This window comes from Bidens hawaiensis, unplaced genomic scaffold (genome assembly GCF_021521415.1).
Source record: "Bidens hawaiensis isolate Kalapana, Puna unplaced genomic scaffold, B.hawaiensis_p1.1 tig00025843_1, whole genome shotgun sequence".
In the NCBI taxonomy this organism is placed as follows: domain Eukaryota; kingdom Viridiplantae; phylum Streptophyta; class Magnoliopsida; order Asterales; family Asteraceae; genus Bidens; species Bidens hawaiensis.
Genome location: NW_027494154.1, coordinates 169578 through 183680, shown reverse-complemented (window position 1 = coordinate 183680; position 14103 = coordinate 169578). Strand labels below are relative to the sequence as shown.

General features: G+C 34.4%; 1 pseudogene; it reads left to right on the top strand.

The window, feature by feature from the left end:
• The first annotated feature begins 3526 nt into the window (after positions 1 to 3526).
• Positions 3527 to 5181, top strand: LOC143572421 (feruloyl CoA ortho-hydroxylase F6H1-3-like; annotated as a pseudogene).
• Positions 5182 to 14103: the final 8922 nt, after the last annotated feature.

Genomic DNA, 14103 nt, shown 5'->3' with positions numbered 1-14103 from the left:
TCACCTTTTTTGGCCACTGCTGATCATAACTAACGAAATGACTAATGACAGTCCCACCTTTTATTAATTTTTTTCTGCTAATGAACCCTGACTAACGAAATCTTAACGTCGTTAGTTTTCATGACGTGACATTCTTATTTGGCATGTGTGTGGCATGCTTATGTGACATATTGCACTGCCGCCGCCACCACCACGACCGCTACCACCACCAGTTTCCTAAAAATATTAAAATATTTTATATATGTCTTATTGGGTGAATTTTGACTTTAGAAGTCAAGCCAAAAAGTTTAAAAAAAAGATAAAATATTAATATGAATCTTGTCACTTAACCAGTTTCCTCATCTATCTCTCTCTCTCTCTCTTACAATTTTTGTTAAAAAAGAAAAAAAAACAAAACCTTTAAAAGAGTAAGGAGAGCGGCCTTTTCATCGGCAAAATTTCCACAAGTTTGCTGCCGGGCGGCACCAACAAGCCTGGGAACGGTGTTCACCGTCGGTGCTGCTGGCTAGGTCAGACCTTGTGCGGCAAATCAAAGTCCACACCCTTTAGTCTAATTAACAATAACTAAATTCCAACAAGGTGTGCAAACCATATAAAATAACATGAAAGAGCATTCTCATTCCTTACTTTGTCTTCAAATCCAAAATTACACAAAAAATTACTATATTTTCTCTTCATATTCAATTAAATAATATTTTTATATCTTTATTATTATCTTTTCTTCCTTTTATACTCGCAACCACTCTAAAAAATATTAGAAAATATACAGGGTGTTCTATGAACTTTTCAAATATTCTTAAAACTACAACATTTTATCTCTCATTCACTCACAATATATTTTATTAAACCATTCCTTATATTATAAAAACATCACTCACATATTATGATAGAGGGATTAAGAATGCTCTAATATATTTGTAACCAATTTAACGACGGTTGTAAAGTATTAGTACCACACAAGTAACAGGCCCAAGAAACGAAGACTTAGAATCACGTCTTCTCTAATTATCTTTACAAGTTTTCATTACTTGTAACAGGTATTTACACAAGTTGATATTACTAAAGTCATACTACTCTGGAGTTATGTAATCCAGAATTAATTCAGTGCACCGACCCTACAGGGTTGCAATCACATCCATAATTTCCAAGAACAACATGAGGAAAGCTACTGTGTGTTGGGGACTTGTATGTATGTTAGACTTTTGTGGCAAAAGTCTAATATTTAACCAAAGTTTATAAAAAAAAAGTTGAGGGCTAAAAGATCATTTTTTATGGCTAAATTTTAGAAAACCAAACTTTTATTCTTGTATATTAATTGTATATATAAAGTTGGAGGCTAAAAAGTATATATATGAAACTTTTGTGACAAAAGTCTAAATAACCAAAATTGTAAATAAAGTTAAACTAGCATTGTTATTTGTGCGTTACGGCGGAAGCATATTTGTATGATTACAACCATCGCCTTTTATTTTGTGCTAATTAGGTTTAAATCAAATTTGCCATGCATATCATTTGCAAAATGTTGTTTGGCACATTTAAAACTATTCAAGCTGTGTAATAAAACCAATATTTTAATGAAAAAAATTATTGTCTCTCTCTTCTTATACAAATTGTAATAAACAAATGTAATGCTTAATATGTGAAGGTTATAAAAAAATTCTGTATGAATTTGGGGAAACAACTGAACAAACTACAAAGCGGGTATGGGCAGAACAATTAATAACAGCAATAAAAAAAATTAGAAAATAGGGTTTAATTGAATAATAAATTAACTTAGTGACATCACAACAAACTCGCCATCTTCTTCTTTGTCTTACCACCAATGTCTCTTTGTTTTTACTGCCGACCCATTTCAAGTAAAAAAATGATGGAAGGGATTTCTTGAAACGGATCGAGTTTAAACATGTATCCATCATATTGCGTCGTTGCTTGTTCGAAGGACCGCACTTTAGAAATCGAACTTTTATAATTACAATTTGATTATACATATAAGTTTCAGGAAAAAAAATACACATGATTTTCAAGAAAAATTCTTATAATAGACTATCTTGATCAACTTATTCCAGAAATAACCTAGGTCTTTAAAAAATCTCAAAATAGCATATTTTTTTTGTCGAATCCGATGGAAACAAGAGCATATCCAATCGATTAGTATAGCCTATTAGATGTTGGCACGTATTCAAATTTTCCGGTGGATCCGACGTTTTTAAGCTATCCGACGGATTCATGTCATGATTCCGTCGGATTTGATTGTTTTAACTTGACTGTTGAACCCTAGATTTTCAATTCGGGGGGTTTTGATTTTGAGTTATAGAGTGAAGTATAACACTATGGTTGTGTTCTCCTTGAAAAACTAAGCGATTTGCCCTATTGATTTGCTTGATTTTGTGAGGAAATAAGAAAAAATATGGAGATGAAGGATTGAAAGTTGGTTGTGGAGGTTTAGGGGTTAGAGGTATAAGATGATAAATATTGTCGGATCCATTATTATGTTGACACGTGGCGCATTTTAAAGGTCCACAAATTCCGTTAGATTGTGTTGAAATTATGTCTGATTCGACCCCAGAAAAAAATAGGCTATTTTGGTGATTTTTTATACATCTAAACTATTTTTAGAAAAAAAATAGTCAGAGTAGGCTATCTTAGGTATTTTCGTATGTCATAACCTCTTAATAATATTCTCTATGGCCTCGATTCAAATCATCTTTCACTAATTTCCTGTCACGAAGTTGCTGTTGAATTACCAAAAGATAAGTGTTAGATGGAAATTTGTTCTTCTCACTAACCAAAATAATGGATACCGTCATTCATTGGCGATGCATGGACGGAAACACGTGGGGAGGGGTAACGGGCCTAAGGGAAGCTTCGTTGTTGCGGCCATTTATATTGGTTTACCAAAAGTAAATATTTTTCTTGGAACGTCAGCTTTCATGTGTTTAGGCCACTGCAATCGGAGAGCCCCTTGCCCCACTCTGGCAAGACTATGCTATCTTAACGGGTCTACGGAAGCTTCAAAGTTTGGCTTGGGCATTTCAGGGGAAACCATACCGTTGGTTGCCACTTGACAATCGTTGTGCCGCCACAAGAGCATGGCGTAGCTTTAAACACGGTGGGACAAAAACCCTGGTGACGAGCTCGGGATTCGAACCGGACAACCTTGCTAGTCCTAACTCAAATTATTCATTGTCTTAATCTATCAAAAGTGACACAAGTAGAGATCGAATTTGGGTCTCCACTAGAAAATCCAAACCTCGTACAACTAAGCCACGAGTGATATATACCCAAAATAAATATAGCAAACACAAACTTTTTTTACTTTTTTTTGTTTTTTATTTTTTATTTTCTATTTCTCGTGATACAAGGTCATTTAAACATGTGACAAAACACGTCCCATTCTTAAAGCATGAATACTACATGATCACCAGATCCACCACTTGCTATATATATTGCAGCCCTTCATCTAAGCAAATTCATCACATTAAAGTATTAAACACTTGATCATCTATATATTCATATATCTTGAACCATGGCTCCATCAAACATCAACTCAAACCCACTCAATATTATTGATTTTGTGGTGAACCAAGGTGAAGGAGTGAAAGGCTTAGCAGAACTAGGACTCAAGTCCCTACCAACTCAATACATTCAGCCTCCAGAAGAATGTTTCGATAGCAGCATTGCACGAGTGCATCATGACTCCATTCCAGTCATTGATATGTCCTGCCCGGATGACCCGAAAGTAGCAGAAGCAGTATGTGATGCAGCACATAAATGGGGCTTCTTTCAGATTGTGAACCATGGTGTTCCTTTTCATGTTCTCGAGTCAAAGATGCAACTCACAAGTTTTTTGGGTTGCCAGCAGAAGAAAAGCTGAAATACTCAAAACAACGAAATCAGTTACCAGTAATATTCGTTATGGTACAAGCTTTTCTCCTGAAGCCGAGAAAGCTCTTGAATGGAAGGATTATCTCAGCCTCTTCTTTGTCTCGTGTGACGAGGCTGCTTCCCTCTGGCCTCCCATTTGCAGGTACGTATCTTTTGCGTCGACGCGTCAAAATAACTTTGATGCTATTGATGTTAGTTGGATATCTAATACAACATCATTATTAAAATTAAAACAAATTAATAATTTTTATAATTTAAATAATTAAGTATAATGCAATTTAAGACCCCCAATAATAAAAAAGCTACCTTAACGTTATATTAAGCTGAAACACCAAAATAAAACACCCAAAAAAACATTAGATGTAACAACTTATAAAATTACATTAAACAAATTTCATACAATTCAAGCAACGAAAAGCACTTTATTTCAAAGTTCACTTTAGGCCTGAAATATGTTGAGTCGATCGCCACTGTATGAAATCGATTACGCTATGATTTTCATCATACAATTTCGCTTGTATATTTAACGAAGTTAAATTTGACTTGGCTTTCTCGGTAGCAAACTCTAGTAATTTGTGGGAAGCTGCTCTTCTTACAATTAGTTTCCATGTTCACGAGAAAACAATGTCGATGTGACTCCATGTTTAGAATTCCATGCATGTAGGCCTGCTAGTTGTGTTGGGTTATTGCTACCAAGTTTACAATGTCAACAGTTTCATCTTTTTAATTATGGCAGGAATCAAGCTTTAACGTATCTCGAGAGTTCTGAAATCGTTGTCAAGAAGCTGCTTAAGATACTTATGAATGGACTAAATGTACAAGAGATTGACGAGAGCAAAGAATCGATACTAATGGGGTCAAAAAGGATCAACTTTAACTACTATCCCAAATGTCCTAACCCAGAGAGCACTGTCGGTGTGGGGCGTCATTCAGACGTGTCCACACTGACAATCCTGCTTCAAGATGACATTGGAGGGCTTTACGTGCGAAATACAAGTACAATGAACTGGATTCATGTCCCCCCAATTAGCGGATCTTTGGTGATAAATGTTGGAGATGCACTTCAAATCATGAGTAATGGGAAGTACAAAAGTGTTGAGCATCGTGTAAGTGCTAATGGAAGCGCTAACAGGATTTCAGTCCCGATATTTGTGAACCCAAGGCCTAGTGACATTATCGGGCCTCTTCCTGAAGTGCTCAAGAGTGGAGAGAAACCGGTGTATAAGCATGTACGTCAAGCATTTCTTTAAGAAAGCAGACGACGGGAAGGCTACAATTGAGTTCGCAAAAGCATAAATTTGGTGTGGGATCAAATCTTTTCTCTATATTCCCATGTATAATGATCATATGTTGATCATAAAATAAAAAAACCAATCTCACCTTGGTTATATTAGTTACTTGTGTGTCCTTTTTCATGATATGTACTTTGTTTCACCTTTTAATAACAATAATATTAATGCTTCAATTCTTAGATTTGAACTTGAGAAAAAAACATATGTTTATGATTTCATATTTCTAAATTAATTACAAGTTACTAGAAGAGTTTAATTATGCAACCGACCTATTGTATTTGAAGAAGAGTGAGACTGCTGATGATATCTGTATGTGTTGTAAACTCAAAATTCTTTTAAGTCCTTTTTCCTAAACTTTTCTTCATATTTCTTGAAAACGTTTAGTTACAAAATATTGACCGAAGTAAACTTTCTAAAACGTGAAAGTCAACTTCGTTGTGTTTCTAGAAAACCGGTAAAAACTTAATATTTTTCTGTTGAACGTCAAACTAATCTACTCCTAAATCTCCTATAAACTATCTATTCTTACACCTTATATGATTTGAAGTTTGAACCCTCCACCTCTCAAATAAAGATGAGGCACATTACAACCGTATGTACAATGTCTCTTGGGGACAGTAAAAGTTTACAATTTAGAGTAGAATATTCGACCCCATAAACACATGATAATTAATATCAAACTACATTTGGGATGTATATATTAAATAACAAAACACAATTCAAGAGAAGGCAATGGCAGACACCAGGGACATCTCCAAGGATTTAAATATCTTGGTCACTCCGAAATGAAAAAGCCCGTAGGCCCTAACGAATAATGAAACATATAAGCTAATTTTTTTTAAACAACGATTAACATTGTAACAATAAAAAAGCAAAAATATTATAGTAATATCAAATATTGTAAAAGCTAGCTAACTGCTAACCGAAAACCGTGAAGCTCTCCTAGTATTTTTGACAATAAAGAATGAAGGATGCAAGGAAGAATTTCAGTCGTCCGCTATTTCTTTTATTTTTTTTTGGTTTTTATATATATATTTTTTAATTTTTTAATTTTTGGGTCAAACAACTTAAACTTGATTAATGGAGCCATAACAAAGATAATGAAAACAAAAAACAAATTAAAATGATCATAAATTGGCTTGAATGCTCGTTTTTAAACAAAATTTCGTTACAGAAAGCGTGGTCGCGTATTGTAACGGGCCAGGGGTGGTTCTGTCTCGTAGCATGACGCAAACAAGACTGTTGCGTGTTATTGATTGCGTCGCGCTATGCGCCACGACTAGAAAAACAATTTTTTGCTTTTGACACAAATGGTCCTTGAACTTTGTTTTAGATGCAATAATGGTTCGAAATATATGAAAATTAACTTGTAAACAATTATCGAACATTCCAACAACATAACATGCATAAATACTAGATAGAATAATGGAAATACAGTGAACCAATATGGATTTATGCCAAGACGGTTTATTACAGAGGCGATACACATCCTAGCTAGACTAATGGAAAAGTATAGAAGAAACATGACTTGCATATGATGTTTATTGACCTTAAAAAATCCTATAAAAGTGTGCCTCATTGAGTAAGCTTGTCTTGAGGTGAGAGGGGTTTTGGAAGGTATATAGACATGAACTAAGAGCAGGCCCTTGGGCCAGCCAAATAAGACAGTGGCTTTAAGCCTCCAGTATTTCTAGGCTTCCAATTTTATATGGGTTATGCACTATAAGTTTTAAAAATGAGTTATTTTTATTAAAAACCAGTTGATGTGCCACAAGTTAAGAGTGAGACTCATATGACTTTTGTTTTTGTTTTTTTTTTTGCAACTTAGACTTTCTCTGAATTGCTTGTAGTGCCGTTGTTTCTTATAATGTTAGATTATTTATAGTTAGACTACTTATAATGTCAAATAAAATTCAAAAGTTTGAATCGGTCATTCTAAAAGGTTAAAAGAAACAAAAAAAATTTAACTCCACCAACTATAAACTTGTTAGTTTATTATTGTGGGTTCCATGCCCGGAAAAAGGAGGAGAATTTACATCAAATAGATTTTTGAAAATGCCTTAACATTTTAATTCGCTTTACGACTCCACAAACATGGCCCTAACTAAGAGTCGTCTCGTGAGAGCTAGGATGAAAAACTCTTTCTCCACCATATTCATCCAGGCAAACTAATAGCATGGCCTTAATAACAAACCTAGAATACGTAATTGTTTCCATAATTAATTGTTTCCCATAGCAAAAACCTGTTTCCACTTTCCACAGTTTAGAGGGAAGCCTTGACTATTCCAGTTAATTTAAAAGCTCCACAAATTTGTCATAGGAAATCAAAGTTGACCAGAAAACGCAGACACCAATGTGGATCTTCTGTGTTTGGGATTCCTTATTTTAGTTGAAAAGGTTTTTTGTGATAAGGTGAAAAGGACTTATGACTTTCTAAAAAGAGTTCTCAAAAAAGTGTTTGGATTAACTTATAAGTCAATAAGTCAATAAGTTGTTTTTTAAAAAGTGTTTGGTTTAGCTAATTTATGTAAGAGTGTAATGGTTAAAGAGAGCTAGGTGGAATGGAATGGTGTAATAGATATTCCAAACCGATAAGTTGATAAGTTACTAAATCCCAACTTATTGAAACTCCCTTTTTTAGCCTTGTTGATAAGGAGAAAGGTAAAAGTCCTTATTTGTTCCCAATAGGGATGAGCATGGTACCGGACCAGTGCCAACCGGTCCCGATCCCGAAAATCCCTAATTCTTGGTACCGGTACCGGTACCGGGATTATACCGGTACCAGAGGTAAAAAATCGGGAAATACCGGTACCGTACCGATCCCGAAACTTAAAACTTTGGTACCGATTTCGGTACGGTACCGGTACCAATCGGTACCGGTCCCGATTTTGCTCATCCCTAATTTCCAAACACTTTATAAACATAAAAATAACTTATTAAACCTTCATAAGTTATAAAGAGGGGAAAATAAGGAATCCCAAACACACCCTCTATATCCATGCACAATTCTCAGTACCCATTTTTTCAATGAAATCATTGACATGATTCCGAGCTGAAACTTAAAACGAAGTTGAAACATTCAATGACAGAAAGAAAGATTTCCACATGGGCGTACCTACACCTTAGAAAAGAGGGGCGGCCACCCACCTTAACTTTATTTTGTAGTGTTATTTTTATTTGAAAATCTCAACCACTCATCTTAGAATTAGTGTTAAACCACATGACCATTTGCGTAATTAATGCTAAACTATATTATATTGAGTCATTTTTGTGTTTTGTAAGCATTAGAAGTAAATAAGCTTAGAAGTGTGTGGTTGAGAAAGTTGTTAAGTGATCTTAGGTGGCCGGCGTTTAAAAGTGGACACGACACAAAATAAGTAGTTCGCTACTTAGAACAAGCGAACCTCAACTAATTTTCATAACGAAAAAATGAGGTGGTGCAGTGGAACACACACTTGTATTTGAAATTCCTAGTATGCTCCTTGAATAAACAAGGTCACCTCTAATTCGCTCACCTGTTTGCAAATTGAAAAAGTAAGTCCGCTTGATGAACAAAAGCAGTGGCGGAGCCACATTCAAGACACCGGGTTCGGCCGAACCTGGTCCATTTTTGGTTTTATATAACTTATAGGTACGATTCAATGAGCAAACCCATTCTTTTTCGTCGAACGAATCCATTGTCACGAAATCTCTGGAAACATTTCACCGTTCGCCGGTGAAAAAACAAAAACTTGAATTTTAGAAAGAGACAACGATGTTGTTTTCTTAAGCTTTGAGTACATGCCATTTAATTTTAGGGCATCTATGGAGAAGAAGATGGTACGAGGAGAAGTCTTGTCAATTTATTTGCACTCACACAATATATGTCCAGACAAATATTGTTTTATTATAATAATACATGTAGCACCGTATTTTCTTTAATGGTCGTCATAATTGATCTATATTTATTATTAATTTTTAACGGCTAAAGTATAATTTAAAAACTCTAACGCCTAGCAAGAAGCTTGAAACAGAGGAACGTACAACACCAAACTTCATTTTTTTTAAATGTACAATTACATAAACTCGACCAATCAAATTCCTCTCATCGCCCCCTATTTTTATTCATAAGAATATACTCCTTTAATTTTGATTTCCTTCATCATCATATTAAAAAAATATTCGAACTACTCGTATGTGTAGCAGTTATATCAACAATGCTTGCATTTTTATATTGAAAATAAGTTTTTTTCGATAGTCGCGGTCGAAGATTTTATAATTCGTTTTCAATACATGAAAACGCGTATTGAACAATTATAATATGTTAAACACTTTTATTTAATTTGATTTTGTAATTTATTTTAATGTTCACAATGTATTTTAGTTATGGTTGTGATATTACATTTTATTATACCGAATGACAGACCCGGCCCATCCGGGCCCGAAAACTTTGACGACGGAAAAAAATCGAACACAGAAAAATTATGAACCCATAGAAAAAAATTCCTTGCTCCGCCACTGAACAAGCGGACCTAGAAAAATTTTCAATTGCAGCATGCATTTGACTTACGAGAAAATGAAGTGGTCCAAAATAAGTTCAACTGTTTAGCATTTGATCATAAATTAAATTAAAAGGTTAAACAGGCTGAAGAGGATACCCACAAGAAAATGGAATTAAATACTGCGAGGGTTTGTATGGGCACATAAGCTTTTGTACTGTGAAACATGCAGCCTAATGCCTTCCCCTCTACTCAAAGAGCCGAGTGGCCACAGGTACCCAACTCTGGGAAAGGCAGGTCAGGTGATCTCGTAAATTCCGAATAGCCTCTAACTAATGATTATTTGAAGCGTTGCGGCGGTACAAGTTGGATCAGATTATGTATCCATTGTGTTGCGGCGGTGCACTAATGTGGGTTCAGCTAGTATCGGTTAAGCTCGTTAAGATACTGACACTAAATAAAAAAAATCTAACCTATCAGCACAATAAACAGTAGTGATGCTCGTATAACTTATAATAAAATAATTAACATACTAAAAAGGTTGTAACAGTAACGACACTGATTTTCCGGCACATTTTGCACGGAGAATTCGGCATGTAACATGGCGTTGTAGAGGCGAGTCAACGCAAATTTGATCGGTATTAGCTACATTTGTTACGGTATCAGAGCTAAAGCGAAAAAATAAATTACCAAATTAACATGTTTGATATATATAAAAGTATCGGCACTCATATAACGTCTTATAAAAACTATTTAACATATTTAAAACAATGTTTATTAGGTAGGTAAAACCGGCCTAGCGTTGCAGCGTCGAATCAACGCGTATTCAATCGGTAACAGTTACGTTCGTAGTGACAACATAACTAAACCCAAAAAATAAATTCATTGAATTAACATAAAATAAATTCATCGAATTAACATATTAAAGGACTAATATATAACAAAATTAAAATATATAAGACGATGTTTGTCCGGTCGTTAAAACCCGAGCGTTACAACGGCGGGTCAACGAGAATTTGGTTATTATCAATTACGTTCTTTACGGTATAAACAACGTTGGTAAAACATATAGGCGTTAAAAGAAATAAAATATTTAAACGAGGTTTGTTCAGTTGGTAAAACTTGATCGTTGCCGGTGTTGGGCGTAGTTTTATGCAAACCTGGTGTTCCTTGTTGAGTTTACGGTTTACAAGTGTGTTTGAAGGTTGATTCACTTGTGTAACTTAACTTATATGTCCGTCGAATAGATGCTAATCTAACGTCGTTATAATTCTTGTGCGTATAGTATGTAGTGACACTAATCTAAAACACTTCCTTTATAACTACTTGTTAACTTGCCATGCATTGGTTTGTGATTTGTCTTCAATTTACCGAATATTTTGGTTTAGATGGGTGAAATGAATATGAGGATGCGTAGAAACTATGGGTAAACATTTACCAAGTCAAGTGATTAGCTAGTTGATATCAATATAAAGATGCGTAGAAACTATAGGGAAACATTAACACGTCATGTAAGAAGGTGAATAAATATGAAGGCGCGTAGAAACTATGGGTAAACATTTACCAGGTCATGTAAGTATAGGGGAACTACATATGATTATATGAAGGCACGTAAAAAATACGGGTAAATGATTACACATAATTTCTATGCTAGGGGCGGATATAATATATAGAGGTTGAAAGGCCTCCACTTAATTCCTAATCAATAGTGTAAAGTTTAAACACAATAAAGTCATGAAGTGTTGTGAGTGAGGGCGCCATCAAACCACCCTTGGATGAGGTGGTAGGTAGGCGGTGCCCTCACTCATAACACTTGATATAAATGGCCTTTAAAATTAATTTGTAACTTGGTTAGACGGACCCTAGTAATTTGTATAACAGCTCCTACTTTCAATTCAAAATCTGAAATTCCAAATCAAAAGAATTCCTGCATGCATTCCAAATGTTGTGTAGACTCTTCCCAACGCTCTCTGCTCCTTCATTTGTCAACTTCATTGTTTCAACTTTCAAGCATATTTCAATCCCACGTGTCACTAGTTATTTGATGATATCTGATATATTTCTTTACTGAGAATTTTTTAAAAATAGGAAATATTAAAGGAGTGTAATGGTTTATAGGAGAGAGAAATTTTTTTTGGGTTTCTAGGTGTTCCGCCATTTCAAATGGCGGAACCGACCATGATAGCATAACCTGTCAGAAGCTGTCTGGTAACATGGAAGTTAATTTTGTGTTCCGCCATTTCAAATGGCGGAAGTGAACAGCGACTTTATGACACCTTTTATAGCATGCTTTCTTGACCACATATTAAATAGTGGTTTTTGTTTCACTTCCGCCATTTGAAATGGCGGAAGTGAATAGTGTGTTAGTTTTTAAATATGTGGTTAAAAAAGCATGCTATAAAAGTTGTCATAAAGTCACTGTTGAAATGGCGGAAGTGAATAGTGTGTTAGTTTAAATATGTAGTTAAGAAAACATGCTATAAAAGGTGTCATAAAGTCACTATTCACTTCCGCCATTTGAAATGGCGGAACACAAAATTAACTTCCATGTCACCAGACAGCTTCTGACAGGTTATGCTATCATGGTCGGTTCCGCCAAAAAAAATTTATCTCTCCTATAAACCATTACACCCCTTTAATATTTCCTATTTTTAAAAAAATTTCTTTCTATACTAGCTAGGATTATTTAGGTATCCTTAAAGATGTAATTTTATATCTTTCATTCTTATGCATAAAATATGATTAGTGTATTAACTATATCTCTCTCACCAAAGAGCTTATAGTTCTATGGTATCAAGAAGAAAAATAAGATATAGTAGTCTCTCTTAAGTGATGACTTTTGAGGATTCAAGTCTTATTGTATGCAAAGTTGGTGTAATTTTAGAGAGCGTTAGTTTTCATATTTTGCTTGGTGGAAAGAAATTGAAAAAGAAAGGAAGAATATTTCTGAGTTATACTTGCAATATGCTTCAATTTAAGAAAAAATGTAATTTTCCATGAAAATAATGGAAGTAAATTTGTCGGTTTTAGTTTTTATCTTTCAGGGGTTTTAGTCAAAACGACGTAATTTTGAAGAGTTTTACGTCTAAACTTAGGTGTCTGACAACACTGTATTCGATCATTTCCCCATTTCAAAAACGGTAAGTTACGTCTATAGACTAAAATTAATACTAACTTGAGCTCAATCTGGCCGATTTTGTTTATTGTTTGTGAGTTCAATCTACATTTTCTCGCTTTTTTATTCCAAATAGAGAAATAACTATCCACCGTCACATTTTACAATTTGTAACTCAGTTTACTTTTCTCTTTCTCTTATTTCAACTTTCACTTATTCCTAATATATGAATTTATCCACCGCCACATTTTGTAACTCAATTTACTTTTCTCTTTCTCTTGTTTCAACTTTCACTTATTCCTATTTATCCACCGCCACATTTTACAATTTTATAATTCAACTTACTTTTCTCTTTCTCTTATTTCAACTTTCACTCATTTTTAATATATAATACAAACTTTCAAGTTAGTATTTATTAATAAATTATAAATTGTTTCCAAGCTAACATAAGAGAAGTTTACCCGGCCCATTTTGACCAGCTCGTCTTAAATAACTTGGTCCGTTATGATCGAACATGTTCTTTGTAGTCCCATTTTTACCCCCACTAACGAAATTCTTGTAGTACTAGCCGTAAATGACCTTCTCTAGTATAGGTCAGTTTGAATTCAACATTAATTTTAAGCTTTTGTACACTACTAGAAAATTACACACTTTTCTAAGACTGATTTCCTAGAAAATCTGTTAGAAAACCCACTTTTCAACAATTTTCTAACAAACAGGTGGATTTAGAAAAACACATGCTTAAAAATTGTTTTCAATTGTTTTTCAACAACTTTTCTTACAAAATTGGTACAAATATATATTTTTCATTTTGGGTTAGTTTATACAAGAAAAAAACAAAAGAAAATAGTTGATAAATATATTTTTGGTTGGACGTTTGTTGGGATTTTTGTTGGAAAGTTAGCAACAATTTTCCAACGAAAATCATTTTGTTACTATTCTGTTGCAATATTGTAGCAAAATTATAGCTTTTTTTGTTGGAAATTTGTTTGAAATCTATTAGAGTTACTTGTCATAAGAATTTTGTAGATAATGTTCGTAGGAAAAAGACATGTTTTCTAGTAGTGGTATAAGAGTATGAAGGGTGCTTGAAGAAGTACCGATATGAACCCAAATCATCCAACCAATCATTTAAAGACTCATCTTATTTACCCACCCGAATGCATAACAACAATAACTCATCTTTGGTTTACATATATTCGGGTAGTACAACCCGAATTGCACGAGATGGTTGCACTGCCCGGGAGTTCAATGGTAGTGTACCTGCACTACCCAAAGAAACCGATTCCATTACCCGAGCAACGCCTCAGATGTCGTAAACCTCTTGAAAGGC